Below are 21,962 nucleotides of genomic sequence, written 5' to 3'. Positions count from 1 at the left end.
ATAAATCACAAGATATCGCTTTCAATTATCCTTAAATGGTTATGATTTTCATTTAAATCATTCTCTATCGGCAACGAAGATATTTGTGGAATGGAATATTTAATGTGAAAAAAATTACGGGCTGCACATTTTTTTTGGCACGTTGGACATTTTTAGATGATAACTAGGGTTATTGGGTTATGAATTGTATTTTATTTATGAATTGTATTTTATTAATTATTAGAATCTTTAAAATGCATTTAATATTCTTTTATGAATCATCGTTAACAATTTTAACAACTCTTGTATCTTCATCATTATGATTACAATTATTGCAATCTATGTAAAATAGAAACTATAGGTTCATGGTAACTAAAATAGGAAATAAAATATTTTGTTTCGTATAATATAATATATCAACATTTTACTTTTCTAGACGCGTTTGCGGTCTGCTATATGTATATGCATATATGCACACACTACAGTTGCGTCTCGTAACGGTGTCGCGAGTCCAGAGATTTTATCTCATCTAAAAATATGCGTACCGCTCTTAAAGTAGTTTTCACTTCAAAATTATTTATTTATTTATACTATTAATCATTTACAGAAAGAATCTTAAAAGCTAACATAGCCTGCAAAACTGTTTGGACAGTTTGTCTGCAGGATCAAGTCTCTTGTAATACATTAATGCTTATTAGAACATTGATTTTATACAAGTTTAATTACCAAATATTGATAAAAATATAATAAAAAAATCTAAATTTAATTTTAAGGCAGTGTTGACAATAAATATTTCTTAAGTTTAGTTTTAAATTTTCTTTTACTGGTTTCTAGTCGGATGTCGTCAGACAAGCTGTTTAATAGATAAGGTAGGCGTTTTTTTAAAGTTCTGTCTCCGTAGTAGTTATTGATTCTAGGAACTTCGAACTTACCAGCGGACATCAACCGAGTATCGTATACACGTTTATGTACCTGTGTCAGTCAGTTTTTCACATTTGGTAGTTAGTATAAAGTTAATATCAATCAATCAATCAAATCACAATCACTTCGTTCATGTAGGGCACGGAAATGACACATATGAATGTCAAAAAATTACACATTTCTTGTTAAATTTACCGCCGCTTCGTAAAGGGTTGAGCTAATGAGTAGAAGTGGCAAGAAACTCATTGCCACTATTTTAAATCAACATTTACACGTTCATCGTTTTACAAATCATTTCAATTACAATATATGTAAAGAGATGCAACAAAAAACTCAAATGTCAACTAGTCAATATCTTACAAGAGTAAGTCAAAAAAATTAATGTAAATTAATACAAAACAAAGGTTATTGAGTACAGTAGTTGCATTACACACCGTATATAAATAAAGGTATTTTGTGAGCATTTCATTAGCGATTATGAAAAAATATTATAACTTTAATTTTAAGAATCTTAAAATATATTATGTAATGAGGTTCAATTGCCTATGGAACTCATAGACCTTATTTGTTTTTTTTTTTTTTAATAAGCCGAAGCTAAATGTGTCACATAACTGTGAGATAATAGATGTGAAATTTAAATCAAATATTTATTCGAATAACTTGATAGTAATATGACTGAAAAGAAATCATATATGCAGATTTGTACGTCGTACAGTTCCGAAGAAAACTCATGGACAAAATATTTTTATTGATGGATCAGGCTTAATAGGCCTTCGAAAATAAACACGGTTCAGTGGTCCAGATTCCAGACTTAATTGAACTGAACACAGACAAATTTGTGGACTTCTGCTATAGAATAATATAACTCTCTTCATCATGTCTGATAAGTACTTCACTGAAGATATCCAGGCAATTCTTAACGCATTATCATTTCTGCCGGAAGACGGCATCCCCAAAAGATCGGTTGGTCCTGCGCTGCCCTCATCCAACCTATTCCGGGGATCTTGACCAGATCGTTGGTCCATCTTGTGGGGGGCCCTCCAACACTACGTGTTCCGGTACGTGGTCTCCATTTAAGGACTTTACTGCCCCAATGGCCAAGTGTCCGTCGAGCTATGTGCCCTGGCCACTGCCACTTCAGTCTCGCAACCACTTGGGCGATGTCGGTGACTGTGGTTCTCCTACGGATCTCCGCATTTCTGATTAAATCTCGCGGGTTAATTAAGTAAATCCTTAACTCAGTCTGATCTTATTATTATTTATATCTTAAAAACTTTAAATGATTTTTCATATTTGATGGTGTAGGTATATAACTAATTACATAATATCTCACATTTTTTTCTAATTTGCCTGACTGATTTAATATCAGTCTAAAATTCTATTTTTCCAGCAATAATTTTTAACCCTCAGAATTTTAAATAAATTTCGATAAGTTAACAATTAAATAAATTTATGCACTTTGTAAGTATTGGATTTAATTTGAAATGATATGAAAACGCATTTTATTTTAAGTAAGTAATAATAATAATCTATTCCATATCTCTTAAAAAAATACATTTGAGATGTTGTTGGTTTTGCATAGGAAGTATTTATAAATTTGCTTAATTTAGATTTAGTACAATTATTATTCTTAAGATTTTTGAGTTGATGTCTCCTCCAACTTTATTCACAACTTTCTGTCATTAGCTTACATCCATTGTTCTCCTGATATTTTAGATAAATATATAATCTTAATAGCGTTGATGGCTAAGAAAAAAAGATAACGTTTCACGCAAAATTTAACACAATTTTCACGAATTTCATCGCATGGAAACAACTTGCCAACGAAGAGATAGAAATATTTATTTCAGCCATATGATATCATAAAGAAAAACATTGTAATATTAAAACAAAACGTCCTCAAGTTTTGGTGCAATGCACTAGCATAAGCGATCGCAACTCAAGCGTAGAACATAAAACTGAGAATGTATAATATGCCAATAACAGTACCATCTCGGATCAATTACTTGTTTTTGTTGCGGGAAAAACGGTGCTAAGAAACCGCTTTGCAATTTTACTAAACAGGTGAGAAACTTTTGATCGATGACAATAATTATCTTCCATGATGAAACTTTATACTGATAAGAATTAGTCAAGTGGTCGTATTTACGACTCGAACTTTTTTTATGATAAAAAGGGACAACGTGTTGTCCCATTCAGTAGGACGTTCAGCTGGACTCAGGATTCTTGAAAATCCCAAAAATACTGAGTGGCACTACAATGCTCGTCTCCTTGAGACATAAGATGTTAAGTCTCGTTTGCCCAGTAATTTCACTAGATACGGCGCTCTCTAGATTTCTCTAGATACACATTACAGCTTCACTTCAGTTGTGGCTCCATAATCTAGCCGGCATCCTGTGCAAAGGAGCCTCCTACTAATATGCACTAAAAGTTACACATAGATACTGTTACAGATTTAATTTTTTTTAATAGATTTATATAATGTTCCTTAAATTTTTAAATGTTTGTAAAACTAAAATTAAGTTAAATTTACAGAAAATAGAGATTTGTCATTAAAAATAAAATAGATATAAATTTTTGGCCTTTTTAAATATTTTGTCATATTTTTGCAGTTATACTTCTTTAGGATCGTTATGAAAAAATTATGAGAGTGGAATTTTAAGATGCACGCGCATCACTGTAACACAAAAGTAACAGGATGAAGTTGGTTCCTAAAATTTTCTGACGTTTGCGACATTCGTTATATTTTTTTGGTTTCTTCTTCCATTATTAGGATAGGCAAAGGGTTCAAACCCGTACAGCCGTATTCTTTATTTAATAATTAATTATCTAAACCATCGTTGCAATATTTTTACAATATTGTTCTTTCTACAAACGTAGAATAGCACGGGGAATAAACAATTTTATGGATTTTTGCTTTGTTAGGCCGAAGAAGTATAACTTCTTGCGTGCATACATAAGTACACACACTCTTTTTTTTTGTAGATATAGCTGACTTCTATACAGGCTATATAAATAGCGGAACTTGCAGACGGTCTTACTTTGGTATTTAAAGTATTCTTATTAGGTATGCGTTCATATCGCTATATTCTTTTATTTACGCCATCTTACAAAACTCGAAGTATCAAATGACAAAGAAAGCGGTAAAAGTAAGAATAAAAACAAGGTTATTCGTTTGTTTCGGTAATATGATACTATGTCATATATAATTACCATGTTATTGTATCTTTCTTGTATACATAATATATATATGTCCCTTTGTGGGTTAGTCAAGTATTTTTGTATTATTAGAGGAATAACAAACCTTGGAGCCCTTGTAAAACGCTGTTGTAAATTTGGATTTATTTGAGATTATTTGCAATTCTCACATTTTGAATTGCAAATACCTTAAATTAAATAGGAATGGCCTATGTTTTTACTTTTAAGAAATGGTTAAAGTGGTTGTTATTAAAACATCTGATTATCAATCTCTAAAAAATTAAACCTTTACTTTATTATTTATTTCGTGATTTATGTGCACATTGAATTGATGTTATATCTCTGAATTGATGCCTCCGGAATTTATTGTTGTTAAAATTACCAATGTCACGTCAAATAGTCATAAAATTAGATAGATCGGCGTAATTGATATAACTGCTTGCGTGTATTTGTTGATAAGTATTAGTATTTAACGAGGTGTTGGTACCTAGTAAAAAGTATTGCACTGACTGATGGGATGTCTTGTAAATTACTGAATTAGAATGGTGTTTTCCGAATCCTGTGGTGCTGACATGTTTACACTGCATTAATGGTGACCACCTTTTATGACAATAAGGGGCGAAACGGGCATGACGTTCAGCTGATGGTAATTGATACGCCCTGTCCATAACAATGCAGCGCCGCTCGAGTTTCTTGAAAAACCCCAAAAATACTGAGCGTCACTAAAACTGCGCTCATCACCTTGAGACATAAGATGTTAAGTCCCATTTGCCCAGTAATTTCACTAGTTACGGCGTCCTTCAAACCCAAACACAATAATGATTACACATTACTGCTTCACGGCAGATACAGGCGCCGATGTGGTACTTATTATCTAGCCGGCATCCTGTGCTAAGGAGCCTCCCACTGGTAAATAAAATCTAAAAATGTTTAAAATAAACTGAACAAGCGCAAGTCGGATTCGCCTATCAAAGCTTCCGTACTGTATATTTGTAGGTAAATATTATAAACCATTTTTTATGACACAAATTATATTTGAAAAAAAAATTAACGATGCGGGATTCGTACCGGCAATCTTTGGCGCTGCGTGCGAGCGCTCTTTCCACTGAGCCGACCGTTCGAGTGACGTATCGTTGATAAATCTCGTAGGTCTCTGTTCAACACTCAGGTTGTGGCTACCTACAGGATACTTTACAGTTGATAACCTGCTCAACCCCAATAATTGCATATTACGAAATTGACTTGAGATGTTGCCAACATTAACTTAAGATTTTGGTACAATGTGTCCTCTATCCAGCTTAAATTAAAAGCATGCAAAAACTTAACGTCACTTAATATTCGTATAATTGAAAGTATAGATTTTTTAACTCCAATATTTTTCCAGGTCATGTTTATTCTTGATTTTCTTGATATGTATTTTCTTGTCAAGTTTTGTGCCTGTTTGATATTCGCCATTTTGTCGCTTATGGCCATGTCGCGAGAGTTTACGGTACTAAAACTAGTGATGGCTACCTCAGCAAACATCGATAGATGGTGGGAAACTATTTACAAAATTAAAATTGTGTACTTTATAACGTTGATTCTTGAAGTATAAATACCACGGAAAACGAACGAAATTAATTAATATTTAAAATGAAAAAATATTTCAGAGTATCGCAGCCATTTGTATTATACGTCAAAAGCAGTTCTCTGGACGCTCGCGAGTGGCGCTTCAAATAAGCACAAAAAATTTGCCGTCAAACATGTGGAACAGCCTGTCCAGTGGTATTTATACAGGCCAGTGCCGTCAACCTAATAAGATACAGTTACAAATATATTTTGCAGAGTTTACAAACAGTCAATTTTCCTCAATCGTTTCCGGCTTGCAAGGCCTTGTTGCCAGTTATCTGTCTCAGCACAATGATTGTTCAAAGCGAAGGTTCCAGTTTTGCTGGATAAGTGACTAAAATGTAGAGTTTTGTAATACAAATATACTGTGCTTATTTAATGTTTTGGGTTTATTTCGGAAATAATCATGAAATATTATTGTGTGACAATTATTCTCTCTGGCACAACTACTAAGAGATGTGCCCTTTTTGATGGCCAACTAAAAGTGTCTTTTATTCATGTAAGTTATTATAAAACTCTATTAGGTTAAGTTTATAACGAATGATTCCAAATAACTATTATGAAAGCAATTGGTTCTTTTAAATATTATATTTATATCTTCTTTATACCGTCATTTCGACAAAGGCATGTATCTCACATACACACACACACACACACACACACACACACAAAAAATATACTAGGAAATATTCAACGTCAAGTCAACTGTAATTATTCATTGCTTGTTGACCCCAAAAGTAACTGAATAATAACAAACTACATTAGTTTTAACATACTTTAGACATATAATTTTTCTAGACTTCGTTAATACATTCGAAAATAAACATTTTGTATTTTTATATTGCATATATTTCTATAGAAAGAATGGTATTACGTAATATAATTATTAATTCTATAAGTAAGCCGTTGCTTCTAGCGTAATTCTTCGAATATGTTTACTCCATATAGATTTATTTTATAATATTATGGCCGTTTCGGCAGTAAAGTCCCCGAATGGCGACCACGTACCGGAAGACGCAGTGTTGGTAGGCCGGTTCTGGTTAAGATCGCCGGAATACGTCGCTCTTTAAAAAAACGGGTTACACTCCGGGAGTGCCGGCAGAAGTGAAAACTTGAACATTAACGTTGTGCATTTTTGAATATTTTGGAATTGTTAGGAAATAATTTCGCACGAATTGCTTTATTTATCAGTATAAAAGTACTAGCATTTATGTGGTTAAATAGTAATAATATTAATTTATTACGCTATAGTAATCAAATATTACAATTTATTTATTTAAAAAAAAATTAATCAAATTTCATCCATAATAAACTGTAAAAATATTTCACGAGAGATGAGATTCGATTCCTCGACCTCGCGGTGTTTCGGCTTCGCATTCACAATGATTCAACTACCTACTGGTCCAATGACCGAAAGCCGAACTATAATTAGTTAGAAAGTATAAATCTTACATCTATATTGTCTGTCTAATGACTGTCTTACGAATTTTCGATTAGGTCACGTGTCCTGACGCGACTTTAACATTTTATACCCATAAAAAAAAATGCTCAACGTCGCTAAAGAAGTATTTACTTCAATAATTAGTAGCTACTGGCGTATCACAATGGACTATGTCACAAAAAACTGTAAAATATGAAAATATTATCAAGGTTCGATCGTTTATACGTCTATACAGATTGTGACAGCTGTAAAAATGTCGAAAAAAATTGAGGTTGACTGTTAACCTCTATTTTGAGCAATTCAATTCAATTGCAAGTGTAAGACGTAGCTTGTCATGTACGGTAAAGTAATAAGCCTGGCCTGTTTTCATCGGTTGTCTAGCAACAAGCGGCTTTATCTAGACGTATAGTTTATCTAAGTTATAAGATTATCATTATAATAAATATAAGATGTAGTGTTATAACATTTTAAAAGATGTAACAAAGATGAAATCGTAATAAAAATGGACGCTACCGCAAGACCACAATGTTTTTGCTCTGAAAAGAGAATTGACCGCAAAATATCATTCTTTCAAAGCTTTCATCTAACTGTAGCTTGATCATAAAGTTAACTTTGGTATATCATGCGGAGAGTAAATTCAATTGATTTATATTTGAGGAAATTATCTCCTCGGGGCTCTCTAATATTTACTATTTGAACTGAAGTCGATCTAAACAATTTGTTATTTTTAAAGCGATATCCCTCACTTCGAGATTAATTATACAATTAAATTTGTAACCAAAATTTATGAACGATGTGAGACTCGAACCTGCACCTGTCGTCCGAGCGCTGAGGCAACCGTTCGAGTGACGCATTGAACGTTAATTTTGGTACCTATGTCTTGTTTGACTCTCTTTGTTGTGGCTCCATCTACAAGCTCTACTTAACAGTTGATAACCTACTAAACCCCAACAATTACATATTAGGAAATTGAGTTGAGATGTGGCTCTTTCAAATCAAAAAATGTTTAAATTTGAAACAGTGACATCGATCAGCCAGTCCCGCATGGCTACAAATTTAATTTGGATTCAATCTATCTTATTTATGTATATATAAGAGATTTCCACCTATCTACCTATTGACTCATCACGATATCTCTGGAACAAAAAGGTTAAAGACTTAAAATTTGATAGGAATATCCTTTCGCAGACTAGAGGTTAGCTAAGGATGGATTTTACGAATACCCACCCGCAAGAGTTTTTTTTTATTATGAACAGAACATCGTCTGTCGGGTCAGTTAGTGTCATTATAAAATTTTTAAGAAGCCGATAATAGTAGATATTTTTAATGTGTATATTCATGTTACAAAAAAAATGACTGATGATGAAGATGGTTGGTCAAATTTAGAGATTGTTTATTGTAATATAGTTTTTATGAAACGAGTCAATTTGTGTTTAATTACTACCAACCACTTCACTTTTGCTGCCTTCTGTACACGTATTTTTTGAAACACAGCAACATGGAAAATATGGAATAAAACAAAAATAAAACAGAAACAAACATACCTGATAAACGGATTAGTCGTCGAATGAAAGATCAGCGACAACCACACACACCTCGAAACATCTCGATGAATTAGTCACGTATGGAAATAAAATTGTGTTAAGTTGATGAAGAAATAAAATGCTCGTGAACTCATCCCAATCCTAATTAAATGAATGACACCGAATAATTTATTATTCTTAACAAAAACGAAACCATGTTGTCTGTCGGGTCAGCTAGTAATTAGTAGTAGCTAGTAATGTTACGAGTTATCTTATGGCACTATCGCCTAAACAAGCACCTCAGTGTGGTCAGAATAAAAAACGTAAGTGCTTGCAGATTTGCCTTGAGGCCGATGAAACGCCTCTTCATCTCCTTTGCGATTGCGGCACAATAATGCATAAGGTATTGTACCTTCCAGGTATTGTTTGTAATACTCGCGTTTAGAAGATAATGCAGTTCGTAATGCTTGACGACGAGACATCTTTTGTAAAAGTTCCAAAGCAATATTGTGCAGTAGTTAGTCAAAGTCAAAAATATTTTACTGACATAAAATCAACAGATTGCTCGTCAACGTTAATCCCCAAAAATACAATTCAAATGTATGCTAATACACAAAAGTTTAAAAAAAAATATTTTTTAAAAATTGATGCAATACAGTAAAATTATACAAGGCTGAACCATAAAATCCATAAAAAATAACAACTACAATACTATTCAATTCCATATTGTTTCATATTGTAACAATTCCGCTTACGTAATCTTCAATACTTTAATAAGCCTTCGACATAAGTTCTGTTAAACAGTATATATTGTAATTGCCGCTGCAACGAATAACAAAAGCGATATTGGCGAATTACAAACACACTTTAAATTTTTAATCCCCAAAAATACAATTCAAATGTATGCTAATTACACAAAAGTTTAAATTTTTTTTATTTTTAATATTATTTTTTAAAAATTGATTTATTTTAAATATTATTTTTTAAAAATTGATGCAATACAGTAAAATTATACAAGGCTGAACCATAAAATCCATAAAAAATAACAACTACAATACTATTCAATTCCATATTGTTTCATATTGTTACAATTCCGCTTACGTAATCTTCAATACTTTAATAAGCCTTCGACATAAGTTCTGTTAAACAGTATATATTGTAATTGCCGCTGCAACGAATAACAAAAGCGATGATGGCGTATTACAAACACACTTTAATTTTTTTAAATGTTTTTATAGCACCCTCTCTTGTTCCTGCTATATTTTTATTTAAAAATCACATGGTGTATATATCTGATATGATGCTACAGAATCCATAAGAATTCGATCAGATCGTATTAACGACTAACACTTGACCGTTTTATATTATTCTGTTATTTAATGTCATCTAGGAGAAAATATATTATAATAACAGTTCAAGAATAACCTTTCTAAGCTTAAGCCCAAAAGAGTAATTAAGAAGGTTTTGCTAACATTTCCACATACTAATGTATCGTGTTAATTACACAACAGAAAAACTGGTGGACTAAAGACCAAAAGATAAGTATAAAAAATTTCACAAAATAGGTAAGTATAAGTCAAGAACGAATCTTAACTCGTCGAGGCCTAAGTTAAGTAACTTAAGTAAGAACATCTAAGTAGATATTCTCAGCCAAATAAATGTTTATAGGTTTAGGCTTAGGTTACCTGGAAGAGATCGCTGAATAAGGATAAGGTCGCCTAATTGTGCTACCATAAAGTGTTTTCATTCCTTCATTCATTCATCATAACGAATAAAGTATTATTAGATAGTAATAATATGTCCACTTAGTAACTGCAACATATCACACTCACATCAAACACACCCTTTTCACATTACAGACAAACCAAGGATCACAGCACAGACCTCTATTACAAAGCCTTATATAAGAGTACATACTATGCGATAGTATTGTAAATACGAGCATATATCTCCTAGTTACACTGTAAATTACGATAACTTTGTCATTTATTTGTAGATAACGATAAGTAAATTTGAGATAGAAATAAATTAATTATTTTTTTGTTCCTATTGTACAAATATCATATATAAAACGTATCTTCCTTCTGTCTGTGTCTCAGGGATAGGCATATGACGACGACTTATTGCCTGGTATTGCTATAGTCTAGACTCTCACTTCAGCCAGTTTTAAGCAAATCTCTAATCTGATGATCGTACGCCTAGATTCACTTGTTACATACATATTTGCTTTAAATATAATATCGAGTTTAGTTTCTTACATCTATCTATTATACCTGACCAAACAAAAACTTTATACCGTTCTTTATTTATCTAATATATAAAATTCTCATGTGGCGGTCTTTGTAGTTAAACTCCTTCGAAACGGCTTGACCGATTCTCATGAAATTTTGAGTGCATATTGGGTAGGTCTGAGAATCGGACTACATCAATTTTTTTCATCCCCCTTGTTAAGGGTAGTCCACGCCATTTTTTTTTTTTAATTTTTAACATTTTTTTTTAAATTTGTTTGATTATGAGTCAGCATTAAAAAAATACATACAAATTCAAATTTTCACCCATCTACGATCAACAGTTACTTTTGTATCGCGATTTTAATATCGGCAATACAACGTTTGCTGGGTCAGGTAGTTTTTATATAAATATCTATCTTATAGAAGATGTAGACCTTCACATGACTGTAGTTTACTGCGTTAAGGAGCTATTAAAAGCTTTATTTTTACTATGTCTAGGTTTCTTTTTGTATGGAAGAGGAGGACAAACGAGAATACACACTAGTTACCTGATAGAATGTGATAACCACGTCCTATACCCTCGACAACGAACATATAAATTAGAAAACTGAAAATACATTGGTACGTAGCGGGCACGGACGAGAAAAAAAGAAGGACTCCGCGCTGTGATATTAGCAAGTGAAACACCGTTATGCTGGTGTGTGTGCGGTTACCGGGGATACTAGTTACACAATTTTTTCTCCCTTAAATAATCATATATGGCCACAAATACTTAAATAGTATCGTTTTTACACTTTTTCACAACGCACGACACCATTTTTTAAATATTTTATTGAGACGCAAACTGATCTGTCACAGACGATGACAATTCTCATAATGGCCGCCAATTGGCTTGTAGTAGTGTAAGTGTGTGCGTGGGGCTATGTATTTACACGTTAATCGACTTGTTTTGGTGCTACACTGTTATGTAAGGTGACACGGAGTCCTTAATTTTTTACTACTATTACTAGTCCGCGGGATGTTATTAATAACATCCCGCTACCACAGTATTAATACTAAGTTTACTTTTAAATTCTATTATTTGTGTATGAAACAAAGCTATCTATATAAATAAAATGATAGAGGTTTTCATTTGTTGTTTGTCACGGAAAACCTAAGCTAGCTCAAGTCTTCTAAGATTTTCTTTTCTGAGACACTTGGCTTCCTTACCTAACACAAAGTTATTGCGATATTTTCATTTAATATAGAGTATATTTTAGGAAACAACTATTTTTTCGTGCTCGTACGTGTGAGTACGAGCACGAAATCACGGGTATCAGCTATTATACATGACACAATTGACAATTCCAAAAATAAAAAAGCTTATGTCATATGATAGACGCCCACCCAGCATACTCGTGTTTGGATTCTGAATTATTGTAATCGTATTCCAACACTAATTTCATTTGGTACCTAACAAGTTGACCTTTACAATGCAGTCTTGGACAAAACAACTTTTATGCAGGAATTTATATTTAATTGAATTAGTATTTAATTTTTTTATTATTTATAATGTACTAGCGGACCCGACAGACGTTGTCCTGTACACACGTGTGTAGGAGAATTATTTGTCGACTGTATTGAGAATCTAAACCAATCTCAAATTCACTGGAACACTATAAAAATCACCAAAATCAGTCCAGCCATTTAGGAGGTAGGTCATGTTCAATTGTGAATCTAAACCATCCTCGAATACACTTGAACACACACAGAAAATTTCATTGAAATCGGTCCAGCCGTTTAGGAAGAGTTCACTGTCAACACACGTACAGAAGAATTATATATATATAAAGATGAGACAATAAATAGAAATAAATCAGAAAAAAAAAAGGATTGTGTGGTTTTACGAAACCACGGTAAAAGTGAAACTTTTTTTCACATTATAGACATTTAACTAAATAATAAATAACAACTTTTACATTAAACACTGACAAAAACAAACAAAATAGCGTGGAGCACTGGTACAAATAAGTAATAGTCTATACACTAAACGGTCAGCTGCTGCCAACTATAGGCACCGCCCGACCGTCACGCGACATGCAACACACAGACGAAAAAGTTTGAGACGATGAAATAAGAGATTCACTTTAATATAATAAACTATACCTTATGTTATGACACACAACTGTCACTCAATAAGAATGTGCTTTCTTTAAGGATCTGTTCTCTATTTTATTAGAAATCATAATAAAACGAATAACTGACAAGAGAACAGAATGACAAAGTACTTTCTACCAAAGGAAAGTAGTTAAACAATTGTTTAAAAACAACAACTTTCACTTGGATTAAAATATTATTTGAATATAAATATATAAAATTATGAATGCAAAAGTGATTACAATTTTACAACTACAGCTGATAATAAACAGTATTATAATAAACATAATGGTGCCTGACGGTACTTTTAAGCTTTCACGGCCTTCAAGGAAAAAGTGAAAAGAAATCGAATTTAACTACACACTACATAATATACCTGTATTTAATAAGTATATTTTGTATTTTACAAGATTAGTTTTTGAAGTTATACTTCTTTTGGTACGTTATGAAAAAATTATGAGAATGAAATTTTAAGATGCGCGCGCATCACTGTAACACAAGGTGAAGTTGGTTCCTAAAATTTTCTGACGTTTGCGACATTCGTTATTTTTTTTTTGGTTTCTTCGTCCATATTAGGACAGGCAAACGGTTCAAGCCCATGCAGCCGTATTCGTTATTTAATAATTAATTGTCAAAGCCATCTTTGTAAGATTTTTTACAACATTGTTCTTTCTGCAAGCGTAGAATAGCACGAGGAATAAATAATTTTAATGATTTTTGCTTTATTACGCTAAAGAAGTATAATATAACTATACACACACACTTTTTTATACAAAATAAAACAATGCTTTTTATAATATTTACAATACTTTATAAGAAATATATATATATTTTGATTTTCGAATTAATTAAGATTTACTTCATAAAAATTTCCTTTAAGTTCACTTTCACGCGCAATATTTGATGCACCTACCGAATCACATAATACCAGAAAATGTTCCTTATAGCTTATCAGTCTTACTAAAACATTGCTTCGTCTAATGCTAATATCTTATATTAATCTGTGGAATGGAATCAGTCCGTAATTGTGTTAAATAATAATTATTGACATTACATAAAATTTTACATAATATTTCTAAACAGATACAAGATAAAGATTTCTTAGATGTTGAATACGTTTTTCTTGTAATATGTAAATGCTTTCAAACTTACATAAGACTTGTAGAAGCGATAGTCCGAATGCGCAAAGACCGGAACTAAGTGACTATCTCTAGTTGCTTAAGATCCCTTTTTAGCAGAGTAGCTTTTAATTACATATAAGACGATCTGCTCCAATATTCATTGGTTTCACATTCCACAAGTAGTTTTTAGTTGATATTGCTATATTTTAATGCATTACTACATGTTGTATTCAACCTTTCCCTTTTTAAATGGACTTTGGTGGTTTCTTTTGCTTGCAGGAAATAAATTACTAGTTTTGAAGTTTACCGTACATTGACTAGTAGTTTTAAGGAGCGGGTTGAGTTTTACTTTCATGGTTTTTAGATCACCTTTGTTGTTACGTCCGTTAGATGTCGATGAGATGACAAATTTGTTTTCGGTTTTTGATTTCAAAATACGTTTATTCAAATAAAACACTTTTAAAGGTTTAAAATGCGTGTAATTTGACGCAAACGAGATCGGGAAAGGTCTTGATACGTCGAATAATAAATATGTAACTTTTACACAAAAATCTAATGTAAAAACACAGTTATGTGTTACACTCGCGTTAGTCAAAGAAAATACTAATATGTTTATTCACAAATACCGCCATCATCATGTATGCTCGTTGTCTACATAAAAAATATATATAATAATTTATACTGAAACAGAAAGTTTAATTTACTATGAATAATATGCGTGAAAATGTTAAAACCATTCTCGTGTACATTTTGATAGCGACAACCTGATTTGCGTAATTACATTATAAGCAGTGCTTCATTAGACATGAGATGTCTTGTAAAAATATACGTAATGACACATAGCACGTATATGAAATTACATATTGAAATGAGTCGATAAGACATAAATATAAATATGCATACTGTATTAATATTACAGGGTTACCAACTACGGTAGTTATTGAGCCTTCGTTCAAATCGCCCAAATGCTATGGGTGCTAACGAGTATATATTTCTCTGAGAAAGTATTTTTTGTGTTACAGCGTACACTGTGAGTGATATAAATTATAAAGTACACCGACAAGAAATTACAGTCCTGTTATTTAAAGTTTGATTGGCAACCCTATATGGTATGAATCTACACCTTTTCTGCCTTCGTATTGAAATTTTTTTATTTTTACCTATTTAAATAAAATACTTTTAAAAGGATTTAAATGCGTGTGTAATTGTAACTGTGTTTCAAAATTAGTTTTTGGGTGAAAGTAATTTTTTTAATAGTATTTTAGCTAAACCAAAGTTTCGTGGCCGTTTCATTTTTACCTAGCTGATACTAACACTAGGTGCCTTACCTGCTTACAATAGGTTGTAAACAGATAAGGCACCTGTTCCACCTCTAGCGATGAATAAGAAGCGAGTAGAGCTAGAAACGCTAAAGCTATGGTGGGTGTACGACCGCGATGCGTGATTACTAACACTGCAGTAAGTAATAATTATCGTTGGGAGTCACTCTGTATGAAATTTTTACCGAACAAAAGCGTCTTTGGCGTTAATAGGTTGACCACCGTTGACTCTCATCACAGCGCACCCGATTGGATTCTCCTTTTTATGAATGACGAGGACAAACGACCGTACGGGTCACCACATGTTAAGTGATCACCACCGCTTTATAGGAGTGTTTCCGGCCCTTAAAAAACTGTACGCACATATTAATTAAGATTGCTTGCTTTTTTATGAAAAGAAGGGACGAGACGAGAAGTTCAGCTGATGGTAATTGGTACGCCCTACCCATTACAATGCAATACCGTTCAGGCTTCTTGAAAAACCCAAAAATTCTGAGTGGCACTACAACTGCGTTCATCACCTTGAGACATAAGATATTAAATCTCATTTGCCCAATAATTTCACTAGCTACGGCGCCCTTCAGACCGAAACACAGTAATGTTTAGACATTACTGCTTTACGACAGAAATAGGCGCCGTTATAGTACCCATAATCTAGCCAGATTTCTGTGCAAAGGAGTCTCCCACTGGTGAATTGCTTTGAAACTTGCTTTATAAGGTCGGCTACAATTTTGTGATTCCTCGTGTATTACAAGTGAGAATGGGTGTTTGTGTGTGTTGTGTGTACTATCACGTAACCTAAACGTATACTCGTTTATCTTGCTCTATTAACTTTGACTAGCTCTTGTCGCTGCGACAAACAAGTGAAGTGCGCATTCGCACGGGATCAACATCTATTGTACATTTCTTGAGCGAAAAAATAATAGTTGATCGCTTTCGCGCTGACGGTGAAACAATACCTTAAGCGGTTTTGTAATAAAATAGCTTCACGGGCCTTTTTTTATGAAAATAAGGGATGAAACGAGCAGGACGTTCAGCTGATGGTACTTGATACGCCCTAACCATTACAATGCAGTGCCGCCCAGGGTTCTTGAAAAACCCAAAAATTCTGAGCGGCACTACGATTGCGCTCGTCACCTTGAGACAACATGTTAAGTCTCATTTGCCCAGTAATTTCTCTAGCTACGGCGCCTTTGGCCGAAACACAATAATGCTGACACATTACTGCTTCACAGCAGAAATAGGCGCCGTTGTGGTATTCATAATCTAGCCGGCTTTCTGTGCAAAAGAGACTCCCACTGGGCCTACTCAAATATTTTCTATTTCTGTATTCACGCAAGCTTTAGGTCAACACAGACGAATCTGCAGGCAGTATTGAAATTAGCAGCTAAAAATTTCTTCAAGGCAATATGTTAATATACGAAATCGCATTACCAACTCTCTACATAACTCCTTATATTATATTTATTGGCCATTACATGACATTATGTAAGGAAATCAATCTTATTACAGTTAATAGATTTAGAATTGCATTGAAATTGAATTGATCTGAATTAAAGAAATACTGGCGTCACGGCTATTAATCGGATGATGTTCTATTTGTGGCAAAGTCTCTTCGTCACACTGTGTCAGAGCTAATTTCTTACGAGACGAATATCGGCTTTTGGCTTGTAAGGGCTGATTTCGAATAAAATATGAAGAATCTCAAAGTAAAAAATTGTCAGTTATTCTTAAAATAAAAATATTATTAGTATGGCGATTTTTTATCTTGTTTGACGGTGACAGTTTTCGATTTTCTTATTAATATATAGATTAGCGCTTAAAATATAACAATAAAGATTCTAAAATAAAACTGCCTTCTTCAGCATGTTTGACGGCCCATATACCCCAGTGGTTAGCGACCCCGCCTACTGAGCTAGAGGTCCCGGGTTCGAATCTCGGTAGGTGCAAACATTTATATGATGAATATGGATATTTGTTTCCGAGTTGTATTAAAAGTATTGTTGTCTTGTGCCTATAGTACAGGCTATTGTGTAAAAATACTTTTAAATGAAGTACTTTTTGGTAACAGTTTCGGTTACAGTGGGAGGCGCCTACTAGTGAAACAGAAATGTGTAAATATTAATGTGTTTAGGTCTGAAGGGCGCCGTAGCTAGTGAAATTACTGAACAAACGAGACAACATCTTGTTTCAAGGAGAGAAGCGCAATTGCAGTGCCGCTCAGAATATTTGGGTTTTTCAAGAATCCTGAGCGGTACTGTATTGTAATGGGCAGGGCGCATCAATTACCATCAGTTGATCGTTCTGCTAATATCATCCCTTATTGTTATAAAAAAAAAGAGAAGAAGCGATGCTCACTTAACATAACCTACTATTACATCAAGATATAAACGAAAGAATAGTATTCATATTGTCGGTGTAATTTGGCGTTACGGTATGCATTTTACATAACAAGAATTAATGCAAAGCAATTATTGTAGAATTAATTAAAATCTCATCTTTTCTCACTTTTCATATTAATATTAATAATTTACATTGCTTAGTGAATTTTAAATGGAATTTGTTATATATCTGAACAATCCTCATAATATCTGAGATATCTCTCCGCAACGCGTAAGAATTATTATGATAATATATAACCTGTATTTTCGGGACACTATGATATTGTGTTTCATACTTTGCATTCGAGAAGTGAAGCTGAATTGGCTTTGATAAATAATAGCTTTAAGGGTAAATGACTTCACTCTTAACAGTCTTAGTCTCAGCCAGACAGTATAATATTGTATATTTTATTAAAAATAACTGAAAAAAGAATGCTGGGAGAGTTTCTTCTCCTCTCTCAGATCACCATTTGTTTCCGAAGCGATGATAGTGTTTGAAGTGACATCAAAAATAATTCTAAAGGAATCAATTTTAAGAACACTAGTCGTGAGTTCGTACATAATTTCCCAATTTAATAAAATAAATACGGAATTCCATTTGACTAGGTCCTGACCTAGAATTACAAATACCTCTGAGAGACATGGTTCCAAAATCGGCAAGTGCCGCAATGCACTAGATTTTTCAGATACACCAAAATCGAATGTGCCGTACGGCACCCTACGCCCTGACCAAGTTCTGACCCTTATTTTGTTTATAAGATGGTTTATTTTGTATAGTATTATAGCTTTTTCTATAGCTTTCTGATACATTATCCTAAATCATCCTAACTATAAGCAGTCTATTAATACACGTAAAATGCGTACTGCGTTGACAGACGCCGCGCCAAAATCACGCCGATATAAGGCATACCTTGGCACGGAGGCATTTGCCGATTTATGTGATATAGCCTAAGAGATATGCACTACATACTTTATACATTTAGAAAAAAAAAGAAGACAATATAATCATTCCTTTGAAATGTAGACACTGTAACAATTTAGTTGATTCTTTATCTTTAAAAGAATAATTGATCTTTTAGTAAAAATGCGTTGGTTGCCATCGCACCATATAAGTTTTTATTTGCGTTCGATTGTTAAGAAATACATTTCAAACTGATAGAAATTACTTGAATGTAATTGGTTTTCCTTCTATAGAATAGATACATCATAGTTATGTGTAAGATAAACTTCATTTGGTTATTTTTGTACCTATGTATTAAGTGTTAATTTAGATTGTCCAAATTCAGAAGGTCAATCGAATAAGATTCATGTTGATACGCGTGAAATGAAATATGCTAATTTTAAAAATATGTTGTATTTAATTATTTGGCCAGCATTGCAGATGTTATTGGGCCATGTATATTATAAATAATCTCTCCAATGATATTTCTCTCTTCTATTTTGCCCCTGTAAATTAGCACGCTCCCTGGAGTTTCGGGAAAAAATCAGGATAAAAAGTTCCTTTTATTCTTTCTTTATGTAGCTTATGTGTAAAATTTAATTATAATGGGTTAAGTATAATTTAAGGCATGAAAGCGTAACAAACAAACTCATATGCGCATTTTTATATTAGTTAGGATGACGAGAAACCCTTGTTAGTTACCGATAATGTTGTTGTATGATGAAATTATGAATGTTATCCGTAACAATCGATTGCCCCACACATTTTATCGCTCATAATGTGACGCTAATATTTTTTGAAGTAAAACATCTGCATGCTCAAGATTTCACTTCTGCCGACACTCCCGGAGTGCAACCCGTATTTTTTAACTAGTACGGCCTATGTGAACGGTGGTAGGAGCTGAATGTTTGTAGCAGTTCGTAGTTAGTAGTTTATTTTATGACAATCAGTGACGAGACGTGCAGGTCGTTCAGCTGATGTTTATTGACACGCCCTGCAATGTAGTCCTGCTTAGGATTTTAAAAACCTAAGCATTCTGTGCAACAATACAACTGCACAAGTCTCCTTGAGATATTAGATGTTAGGTCTCATTTGCCCATAAATTTCACTAGCTACGGCGCGCTTCAGACCGAAATACAATAAAGCTTACACATTACTGCTTCACGGCAGAAGTAGGCGCCGTTGTGGTACCCGTAATCTAGCCGGCATCCTGTGCGATGGAGCCGGTAATTGGTAACACAGTTTTGACATTTCCATTGCTATTCTCTAGGGAATTCAGTTGCAGTGGTTGCTTTCTGCCCCAGGGTGCTTTGAAGGTTATTTAGACCTCCAGGCCGCTATAGTCTCATCCAGCCCATTGCCCAACTGGGTGTATGTCTTACGTCTGTTATCAAGGTTGCAGCGTCGCATTGACCTGGTGGGCCACCGTCGCATGCAGATAAAGCTGGGTGGTTAATAAGATCCGTAATCACCTTTCTATGTTAACAGGAGTCACTAGAGACAAGCTGTTCTCTCTAAGACATCCTTATGTTCAATATGTTCAGTCATGAAGTACCATCAAGGAAGACAGTCTTTATTAAGTGTAAAAAATTGAGCAAAATCATTGTTTATTTTCGCATACCATTACCATATTTTATTCTCCATATTTGCAGTGTTTAACGAGGACTCAGTAGTATTTTCCTCTATAAATGATTTTCAATAAATTTTAAAAATATATGTGTATATTCAACTTTCTTCACCTTCAAAATATCAGTTTTCATGATCTAGATCTTTCGGAAATTCGGAAATAATTTCGTATTAGAGTTTCTAAGCCGTTACTGTTAATAATTGTAATTTCAGACCCAATATCGCCGTTCTACTGACCTAGCGCATTCAGAGTTCTTGTAGAAAGTCGATGTTTTTTATTTTTTAAACCTAGGCACTGTTAATGAGTGTTATTGTACTAATAATTATAAAGTAACATATATTTATATTTATAATCATACAATCATATTCTTAGAATTTTTTTTGTAAATGTTGATTATTGTATCGAATCCAATTATTGTGTAACCGCCCTTATTTTTAGATCTCACTCCTACTAATAGGGCAAAAAATATAAAACAAGTTCGTATAAGTTTAAAGTTTCTGAAATATAATAAAGTTGATATACACATTTTGTCGACAAATATATTATTTATACATATATTTACCAATATTAATTTAATGTTATAAGTAGTTAGTGCCTGAAAATAAAACTTACAAGATTTTTAAAATTACCACAATTATTAATTGGCCACACCAACTCACCTTACGAGCATTCCATTTTCAGATAAAACAATCAGAACAAATCAAAACAGAATAGTTATATCACGTGTTCAACTAATACCGTGTTTTGTCACACAAAACCGGCTAGCGCGCGCGAGATCTTCCGCCAACGAACGGCTTATGCGCTCTCATAGCAGAGCGCGAGTGACCAAACTCCGAAGCCATTTTACGATCGCGTTTACGACATTAAAAAGTTAGCAACTGAAGCACTGTCCGGTTGTATTTACACTTCAATGAAGTTATTACTTGTGAAGTAACACCGTATTAACATATTTTATTTACTTTCACAATTCAATGTTAATAAAATTTGATAAATAATATGATGAGTATCGCGTGGCATCGTATAATTAATGTCTTTCGATATTTTGCTCCGAGCTGATAACATTATCCCATAACTTACACAATTACTCACGGCAATGCTAAAGAAACCTACGTAAATTTGCCATTTATAACGGATTACTGTTCGTATTTTCTATGTACCAACTAGTAGGTATTCTATTCGCTTTTATGGAAGATGTAGTTCTCAAGCAAATTACGAATTTCTTAAAAATAAGCATCAATTTAGAATAAAAAAAACTATCGAACAAATACCTACCTGCTAATCGTGTTTTCAGTTAAGATAACGGAAAGAAAAAGATATGAAAATACATATTATAAATATACTAAAATTTCTCGATTATAGGATATAATATAGTTTAGTAGTGAAATCTCATATAATAAATCACTCGGTAATTTATTAACTTTATCAGTATTTTATGTAATAAGACTTGTGGCTGTTGATGTTCATGCTTCCGAGATCGTAGTTCTCAATTTGGATGATAATAATGATATTTAAGGTAGAGATTGGGATATTAATAATT

At 33.2% G+C, this 21,962-nt stretch overlaps 1 protein-coding gene across 1 annotated transcript in view; it reads right to left on the bottom strand.

Moving 5' to 3' along the window:
- LOC126976223 (putative histone-lysine N-methyltransferase 1) overlaps window positions 1-21,231 on the bottom strand; it is a 57,586-nt gene extending 36,355 nt beyond the window's left edge. The window contains exon 1 of the mRNA XM_050824466.1: window positions 21,085-21,231. The gene's annotated coding sequence lies outside the window, so the exon portion shown is untranslated. The remainder of the gene's footprint in view (window positions 1-21,084) is intronic.
- Between the last annotated feature and the right edge of the window lie 731 nt (window positions 21,232-21,962).

The sequence above is a fragment of the Leptidea sinapis genome, chromosome 39 (genome assembly GCF_905404315.1).
Source record: "Leptidea sinapis chromosome 39, ilLepSina1.1, whole genome shotgun sequence".
Classification (NCBI taxonomy): domain Eukaryota; kingdom Metazoa; phylum Arthropoda; class Insecta; order Lepidoptera; family Pieridae; genus Leptidea; species Leptidea sinapis.
Note: the sequence above shows the minus strand (reverse complement) of the source record. Positions and strands in the feature narration are given on the sequence as shown.